This window comes from Acipenser ruthenus, chromosome 11 (genome assembly GCF_902713425.1).
Source record: "Acipenser ruthenus chromosome 11, fAciRut3.2 maternal haplotype, whole genome shotgun sequence".
Lineage (NCBI taxonomy): Eukaryota > Metazoa > Chordata > Actinopteri > Acipenseriformes > Acipenseridae > Acipenser > Acipenser ruthenus.
In genome coordinates this window covers 12964750-12972814 of record NC_081199.1, presented here as the reverse complement: position 1 = coordinate 12972814, position 8065 = coordinate 12964750, and the positions used below count along the sequence as shown (strand labels likewise).

Here is an 8065-nt window from a genome sequence, read left to right as displayed (position 1 = left end):
GGTCTTATGAATAGAGCTCACTGTGCTGACCCGTGTGAGAGGTGCAGTGAGCAGGGTCCTGTGAATAGAGCTCACTGTGCTGACCTGTGTGAGAGGTGCAGTGAGCAGGGTCCTGTGAATAGAGCTCACTGTGCTGACCCGTGTGAGAGGTGCAGTGAGCAGGGTCCTATGAATAGAGCTCACTGTGCTGACCCGTGTGAGAGGTGCAGTGAGCAGGGTCCTGTGAATAGAGCTCACTGTGCTGACCTGTGTGAGAGGTGCAGTGAGCAGGGTCCTGTGAATAGAGCTCACTGTGCTGACCTGTGTGAGAGGTGCAGTGAGCAGGGTCCTATGAATAGAGCTCACTGTGCTGACCTGTGTGAGAGGTGCAGTGAGCAGGATCCTATGAATAGAGCTCACTTGTGCTGACCTGTGTGAGAGGTGCAGTGAGCAGGGTCCTATGACTAGAGCTCACTGCTATTGTTGCTGGGGTTTTCGTAGTGCCCGGGTGCTGAAAACATGACATTTTGGCTGGTAGGTTGTGTATTTCAGCCATTCCTGAAAAAATTAAGGATTGTAACTCAGTAAAAGGGGGTTAAATGTAATTATTTCACTCCAAAAAAAAAATTAACGATTATAATTGAAAACAATAGGGTTTTTTATTCCTTGTTGGTAGGTGGTAGTATTAGATTTTCCGACCCAGCTTACCGTTGACCTTGGCCTTCAAGATCTGTTGCGTCAGGACTACCATTGCTGTGCAGCCCGAATGAAGGTTCGATACCTCTCAACATCTGAACACTTCCCCGTCACATGCTCAGATCTGTGGTGTACTGGTGGTGTACATCTCAGTGATGACTGTGGCATGCCTCTCCTTGCACAGCTCATGTGGTGTGCAGCTTACCAACAACTGTTTGCTGCACAAGAGACCAAACCAGCAACAACAGGTTTGCAGAGCAAGAAACCTGGCCTCACTCCACGTGTGGTTGTGAGAGGGTCAGCACCAGTAATCAGCAGGTTTGCAGAGCAAGAAACCTGGCCTCACTCCGCGTGTGGTTGTGAGAGGGTCAGCACCAGTAATCAGCAGCTCTGATCCTTTCGAGTGGGCAGAGGTGAAGCACGGTACTACCAAGAAGGCAGCGGAGGAGCTATTCTTGGAGATGACGTCTGTAAGTATTATAAACTTCATTTGTGTTGTTTTATGATGTTCTTTGGCATTAGACAATAAAAAATGCAAAACAATCTGAGTGATCGTCAGTTCAGTGCTATTATCTGAATTACATTTCCTCAATGTGTAGCTGCATTACGGGCAGCTGTGTGGAGTAGTGGTTAGGCTCTGGACTCTTGACTAGAGGGTCGTGGTTTCAATCCCAGGTGGGGGACACTGATGCTGTACTACGCTTGAGAAAGGTACTTTACCTAGATTGCTCCAGTAAAAACCCAACTGTATAAATGGGTAATTGTATGTAAAAATAATGTGATATCTTGTAACAATTGTAAATCGCCCTGGATACGGGCGTCTGCTAAGAAATAAATAATAATAATTACATTACATTAATGTGGATTGTATTATATTAAAAAAAAAAAAAAAACTGTCATTTAATTTTAGGGCTTGAGTGGTGGCGGTTTGTACCACGTCCATGAGTCTTCGGTGCTGTGCTACCCAAAGGCGTATGGAGTGATTTGGAGTGAGAGGCTAGGGTCAGGAGCTGTTACTGATAAGGCAGGGAAGCAAAAGGGGAAAACATTAAAGCTATGTAGGTCACGTATCAGTGAGGCAGTAACAGCTAGGCAGCAAGACCAGAGTGCAGGTGAGGTGAGGGTGAGGAAAGGTCCTAAAACAGCAGAGATGTCAGTGAGACAGCAAGGTGAGGTAAAGGGGAAATGTCTTAAAAAAGAAGAGGTGTCTAATAGGGAAGCAGGGATGATTACAGGTGAGGTGATGGAGAAGGAGGTAGGTAGGACTACAGCTCAGGTGAAGGAGGGAGATAAGACTACAGATGTGAAGCAGGGAAGTAAGGCTACAGGTGTTGTGAAGGAGGGAGGACTACAGGTGTGAAGGAGGGAGGTAGGACTACAGGTGTGAAGAAGGGAGGTAGGTTTACAGGTGTGAAAGAGGGAGGTAGGACTACAGGTGTGAAGGAGGGAGGTAGGACTACAGGTGTGGTGAAGGAGGGAGGTAGTTCTACAGGTGTGAAGGAGGAAGGTAGGACTACAGGTGTGAAGGAGTGAGGTAGGACTACAGATGTGAAGGAGGGAGGTAGTACTACAGGTGTAGGGAAGGAGTGAGGTAGGACTACAGGTGTGAAGGAGGGAGGTAGGACTACAGGTGTGAAGGAGGGAGGTAAGACTACAGATGTGAAGCAGGGAAGTAAGACTACAGGTGTGGTGAAGGAGGGAGGACTACAGGTGTAGGGAAAGAGGGAGGTAGGACTACAGGTGTGAAGGAGGGAGGTAGGACTACAGGTTTGAAGGAGGGAGGTAGGACTACAGGTGTAGTGAAGGAGGGAGGTAGTACTACAGGTGTAGGGAAGGAGTGAGGGAGGACTACAGATGTGAAGGAGGGAGGTAGTACTACAGGTGTAGGGAAGGAGTGAGGTAGGACTACAGGTGTGAAGGAGGGAGGTAGGACTACAGGTGTAGGAAAGGAGGAAGGTAGGACTACAGGTGTGAAGGAGGGAGGTAGGACTACAGGTGTAGGGAAGGAGGGAGGTAGGACTACAGGTGTGAAGGAGGGAGGTAGGACTACAGGTGTAGGGAGGGAGGACTACAGCTGTGAAGGAGGGAGGTAGGACTACAGGTGTGAAGGAGGGAGGTAGGACTACAGGTGTAGGGAAGGAGTGAGGTAAGTCTACAGGTGTGAAGGAGGTAGGACTACAGGTGTGAAGGAGGGAGGTAGGACTACAGGTGTAGGGAAGGAGGGAGGTAGGACTACAGCTGTGAAGGAGGGAGGTAGGACTACAGGTGTAGTGAAGGAGGGAGGTAGATCTACAGGTGTGAAGGAGGGAGGTAGGACTACAGGTGTGAAGGAGGGAGATAGGACTACAGGTGTGGTGTTCTCTCTGCCTTGCTTCTCCCACGCAACTCCACTACTCCGCTCACTCCACTGGCTCCCGATCACCGCTCGCATCCAGTTCAAGACTCTTGTACTAGCCTACAGATGCCTTGACCAGACTGCACCCAGCTACCTCCAGACCCTCATCTCTCCCTACGCCCGCTCCTTCTCCACCCTCGCTCCGCAGTGGTGGAATGACCTTTCTACAGATGTCAGGACAGCCCAGTCCCTGACCACATTCCGGCGCCTCCTTAAGACTCACCTCTTCAGACAACACCTGTAGAACTCCTCTGTTTTTCCCCTGGGACACTATCACCCTTCCTTTAATGCGCTTTATTTGCTCTTATCTGCCCCCTATTTTACTGCATTTAATCCTGTACTTCAGAGTACTGTATTCTGCCAAGTGTTTAATCTGTAGTATTTTGTAGTTAATCATATCCTGATGTAACTATCACTGTCACTGTTATCTGCTGTATTATTGAATTGTATTTTGTCACACTTGTACTTTCTTGAACCAAAGTCATTGTATTTATCTTGCTCTTATTGTATTATTACTTGTATTGTAACACTTGAAATGTATTTGCTTACGATTGTAAGTCACCCTGGATAAGGGCGTCTGCTAAGAAATAAATAATAATAATAATAATAATAATAATAATAATAATAATAATAATAATAATAATAATAATAATAATAATACAGTAATTGCAAATGCCATTCATGATGTTAAACAAAGCAATAAAAAAACAAACATTTCAATTTTGGGGGAGGTTGCTGAGTTACTTAATTGGCCTCACACATGCCCCAATGCAGCCAAAATAAGTCATTTACTTCTTTGTAATATTTGGAAACAAAACATACACCAACTGGTAGAACAAATTAATTATTTAAAAACTGGATTAACAAATTAAAACACAGATACACTAGTAAATTGTACAACAGAATATAATGAAGAACCAGGTAAGTCATTTGGGGGAGTAAAAAGGAAACTAATAGAAAATATTAAATATGATAAACAACAGTGGGTCACAGAACATTATTCTAAGAAAACAAAAACTTTCTGTATTTGTAAATCCCCAAATAAAAGGAATAGGCCTATGCTAGCCTGCGATATCTGCCATGAATGGTACCATTTTGAATGTGTTGGCATTCCCAATCGTAGTGGTGCAGCTATTGACTCCATGGGCTTTGTCTGTAACTCAGACACATGCCAGCTAAAGGTACTACCAATACAAAAAGGTTTTACATTTACAGGTAAAAAAAACAGACTACCCTGTAACACTACTAAATAAAACTGTTAATGTATGTTCTTCATTTACACAAGGAACACAAACAGACAATCTGTGTATTCCACTTGATTTCTTTAAAAACATAAGTGAAACAAATTTAAATGTGGATACACAACACATGACACCAACATGTGAGGAATATACTGTGGAATCTGTGGAGGATTCTTCAATTTTAGAAAATGTTTTTAGTCAAGATACTTTACATTGTATTTTATCATAAAAGGCAACATCTGGTGATTTTACATATTCAGTTCTGCCATCAGCTACATTCCATTTATCAATGGCAGATTGGTCTTGGCTCCATGAGTTAAAATGTGGGAGATATTTCCAGAAATATTCATGGGAACGCACATTTGGAAATAAAATGAAAGATTACAATCCTTACTGTGTCATAGCATTTAAAAACCATTGTTTCAGTACAACTGTAAAAAAAACATTAAAAAAAAACATAAAATAAATGGATATTGTGCTCATGAATCTTGCGCACTCACATTTGAAATTACTTTAGAGAAGCACAACAGCATTGATTTTAACGTCATATGCTGGTAAAATATCAGTGACGTAAATCTGGCACAACCAACTCCATTGTCTATTCACTATGAGTCTGTTCATTACATTTCACCCCCCTTTTACTGAGTAACAATCCTTAATTTTTTCAGGAATGGTTGAAATACACAACCTACCAGCCAAAATGTCATGTTTTCAGCAACCGGGCACTACAAAAACCCCAGCAACAATAGCAGTGACGTAAATCTGGCACAACCAACCCCATTTTCTATTCACTATGAGTCTGTTTACTACATTTCACCCCACTTTTACCGAGTTACAATCCATAATTTTTTCAGGAATGTATGAAATATACATATGACAGATTTTTACATACAAAATATATAATATTGTAGCGATCCTGGTTCCTGCAGGCAGTCGCGTCACACAGGGTGAGGCAATCCACACACAGGCGGAGGGCGGGTGCGAACCCGCAACCTCTCGCACTAAAGCATAGCGCTGATACCGTTGTACAAAAGAACAAATTGTAAATAAAATAATAACATAAGCAACATAAACACATATAAATACAATAAGCAATATAAACAAATAGAAATACAATAAGCAATATTAACAAAAATAAAGATAAATACAATAAGGCATTTTTTAGCAGATTATTTGCGTCTTTTATTTTGAAATACACTTTCGACCCTCTCTGACTGACTTACCGGAAGTTGCATAATGTTGCCAGCAACTGTTGCTCGCTTCACACATGTCCAAGTTAGCAGCTCCACGGAACAGTTTGGAATTTTTATTTTGTGAATATAACTGGATCACTCTTGTGGATTTAACTTTCTAAGGTAGGAATCGAGAGTTTTAAACAAACCTTTTTTTTGTTTTGTTTTTGTGTTAGTATCAAAACTTGTCTGCTGAGGATTTCACTGAAACCTGCTTACACAGTTCAAGACAAAATTAGCTACAAATCCGAGTTTCAATACAGATGTATGTTTTTATATTTTTTAATTTCTGTCACAGTGGAGGAAGATCTTGGCTGGGTGCTCTTATTTCATACGGGAACAAAGTGAGCACCTGCCTGGCCTAAAGTCTAAGACAGCAGTCGCTTTGTGAGAAGGCGGGCTTTTATTGGAAATAGTCTTTGAGTCCCAAAGTACATTAATAACTTAAACATCGATCAGTCTTTATTTTTGTAAAGCGCCTTTCAAAAACAGATTGCCTCAAATATAACACGCTTTAATAAAGTATTCATGTGATTAATGTACAGCCATTCTAACTGCAGTAAATTAGAAGTGCATTTTAGAAGTCATGGTTTTTGTTTAGTAATATTACAAATTCACTGAACCAGTTTTTCTTTGTAGCACTGCAGCGTCACTGTCAGACAATGAAACCTGTTACTCGCTGCTGAGCTTGTGAATTCGTAATTGATGTGATCTGTAAATAACTGCCACCAGTATTACAAAAAAACAAACTTAAAATTGACTATAATGTTTATTTCAATTTTTTCGTTTGTGTAGCTTCCTTTTAATTGGTCTCCCGTGCTGTATTTATGTCTGGATATGTATGTATTTAATTGTGAAATGAGTTGCACTTTGGGGAAAGCCCAGTTATTACAGATACTTTTTCAAAGGGTTCAGTTAGTAGAATCATTCAGCTAAATTATACATCGTGTAGAAAACTGGGTTGTTAAAGTCATTAAAATAAAGGGTTCCTAGTAATGAGTCAGAATATGCCAATATTCTATTGTACATTAAAATTAATATTCGAATGCTTTGATATATAGGTTTGAATACTCAAAAAAAATGTTTATACAGTAATTGTTTTTAAATTAATCCATTATATTTTAAACAAATGGGAAAAATGCGCCAACTACAACCGGAAAACAGTTTTTGTGATGAGGAAGTTATGAGTGATCAGCCAGTAAAACTCATCTCACTGGCCACTGCAGATATAATTGACAGGTGGGCGGGCACACTTCATTATGTAGCTGCTATTGTTGGCCAAGGGAGTACAGGCCAGTGAAGCAGTTGTTTCCGTCCTGCTTCCGCTGGGTGCAGCACCGTTTTGTTTTGTATGTAGGAGTTATGAACCGTTATATAACCTTGTATTGCCCTGTAAGACTTGTCGCCTTGGATAAAGGCGTGTGCCAACAACTAAATAAATACAAAAAAGAACGATGCTGCACCCAATGGAAGTCTTGATGCTAAGGAGCAAATCCAGTGATGTCTAAATGACTTGCGAGTTTTCGCATTAATATGTAGGAGTTATGAACCATTATATGAGTATTTTGCGTGTTCATAACTATAGATTACTAACAGGCAGTTGTATTGTTTTAGCATGTTACCCCTATCATGCGAGGTCAGAGATACCAACTATTATGAGATGTTATGTGGTTTCAGTAAAAAAGAATGGGGAAGCCTAAGAGAGGGTGAAACAGCACAGCACACACCCTCCAGGCTACCCAATACAAAATAAGCTGAATTAGTGCCCCATTTAATATTAACTCTTAAAAGACAGCGTGTGCCAGTGTTAGGCTATAGCTGTCCATAAACATGTAAATAAATACATGAGTGCTACTAGTACTAATAATAACAGGATTCAGCTACAAGTGACTTTACGTCAAGATAATGCACTAAAGCTTTTTTTTATTCAAAGCACTGTGCTTTGAAACGTTAATAACTATCTGTATTTAGGTGAGGTAAATAAAGGAGCCTGTTGTGTAGTAAGTATTTTTTACATTTTAGCCTACTGGTAAAAAAACAAAGCAAAAACAGCACTCGTTTGAAACGTTAACTGAGGGATCTCATTTTCATTTAAAGTAGGAGGCTAGAAATCATAAGTAGAAGGCAGGGGGTGTTAGTGGTACATTTCACACTACATTTCAAAGTATGTATTTAAGCTGTATTGTGTTTGGTTTTGTGTATTGCACACATAAAAAAGTGTGTAAAGAAAGAGAGAACTAGGCATTTTATATACAGTATATATATAAAAAAAATGATCAAATTGAGCAATGGGCAGTGTCAATGTTTCTCTATCCTTGTGTGTGTGGCACGTTTGCCTGTGTGTTATTGTTTCTCTCTCTCTGTGAACATAAGAACATAAAGTTTACAAACGAGAGGAGGCCATTCGGCCCATCTTGCTCGTTTGGTTGTTAGTAGCTTATTGATCCCAGAATCTCATCAAGCAGCTTCTTGAAGGATCCCAGGGTGTCGGCTTCAACAACAATACTTGGGAGTTGGTTCCA

The 8065-nt window shown here is 40.9% G+C and overlaps 1 protein-coding gene across 3 annotated transcripts in view; it reads left to right on the top strand.

Moving 5' to 3' along the window:
• The first annotated feature begins 5548 nt into the window (after positions 1-5548).
• LOC131739421 (NACHT, LRR and PYD domains-containing protein 3-like) overlaps positions 5549-8065 on the top strand; it is a 56017-nt gene continuing 53500 nt past the window's right edge. For all 3 annotated transcript variants that reach the window (XM_059033382.1, XM_059033383.1, XM_059033384.1), the window contains exon 1: positions 5549-5666. The gene's annotated coding sequence lies outside the window, so the exon portion shown is untranslated. The remainder of the gene's footprint in view (positions 5667-8065) is intronic.